General features: G+C 50.8%; 4 non-coding genes across 4 annotated transcripts; all 4 read right to left on the bottom strand.

Moving 5' to 3' along the window:
- Window positions 1-19: 19 nt before the first annotated feature.
- Window positions 20-99, bottom strand: Pmar_PMAR007098. The gene has a single exon. It is a non-coding gene; the product is annotated as a tRNA-Leu (tRNA).
- A 121-nt stretch (window positions 100-220) lies between these two features.
- On the bottom strand, window positions 221-300 carry Pmar_PMAR007097. The gene has a single exon. It is a non-coding gene; the product is annotated as a tRNA-Leu (tRNA).
- Window positions 301-487: 187 nt separating this feature from the next.
- Window positions 488-567, bottom strand: Pmar_PMAR007096. The gene has a single exon. It is a non-coding gene; the product is annotated as a tRNA-Leu (tRNA).
- A 186-nt stretch (window positions 568-753) lies between these two features.
- On the bottom strand, window positions 754-833 carry Pmar_PMAR007095. Its single transcript has one exon. It is a non-coding gene; the product is annotated as a tRNA-Leu (tRNA).
- Between the last annotated feature and the right edge of the window lie 184 nt (window positions 834-1017).

Here is a 1017-nt window from a genome sequence, read left to right as displayed (position 1 = left end):
ACCAGTCAGGTATATAGGCTGACAGCTGTGGGGTTCGAACCCACGCCCTTTCGGACTGGCGCCTTAAGCCAGCGCCTTAGACCACTCGGCCAAACTGTCGATGAGTGCTTCAAAAATCATAGCGGAGAAGATGCGTTACACTATAGGACATGACACAAAAACGGTTTCGAACCGTTTCCGCGGAATGCGTTCTTCATCAAATCACACGAAAAGAAATTTCTAACAGCTGTGGGATTCGAACCCACGCCCTTGCGGACTGACGCCTGAAGCCAGCGCCTTAGACCACTCGGCCAAACGGTCGATGAGTGCTTCAAGATTCATAGCCGAGGTGATGCATCGCTCTGCCAAACCAGAGGACACAAAAAATGGATTGAACGGATTCTGCGAGGTGCGATGGCACAATATCGATCAAAAGGTTTTGGTCTTGCACTACCTCGCTTCTGAAAGGGTCTCGGTTCTTAATATAAGACCAGTCAGGTATATAGACTGACAGCTGTGGGGTTCGAACCCGCGCCCTTTCGGACTGACGCCTGAAGCCAGCGCCTTGGACCACTCGGCCAAACTGTCGATGAGTGCTTCAGGATTCATAGCCGAGGTGATGCATCGCTCTGCCAAACCAGAGGACACAAAAATGGGTTGAACGGTTTCTGCGAGGTGCGATGGCGCAATATCGATCAGAAGGTTTTGATCTTGCACTACCTCGCTTCTGAAAAGGTCTGGGTTCTCAATATAACACCAGTCAGGTATATAGACTGACAGCTGTGGGGTTCGAACTCACGCCCTTTCGGACTGGCGCCTTAAGCCAGCGCCTTAGACCACTCGGCCAAACTGTCGATGAGTGCTTCATAAATCATAGCGGAGAAGATGCGTTACACTATAGGACATGACACAAAAACGGTTTCGAACCGTTTCCGCGGAATGCGTTCTTCATCAAATCACACGAAAACAAATTTCTGACAGCTGTGAGATTCGAACCCACGCCCTAGCGGACTGACGCCTTAAGCCAGCGCCTTGGAC

The sequence above is a fragment of the Perkinsus marinus genome (assembly GCF_000006405.1).
Source record: "Perkinsus marinus ATCC 50983 genomic scaffold scf_1104296973334, whole genome shotgun sequence".
Lineage (NCBI taxonomy): Eukaryota > Perkinsozoa > Perkinsida > Perkinsidae > Perkinsus > Perkinsus marinus.
This window is presented reverse-complemented; position numbering and strand designations above follow the sequence as displayed.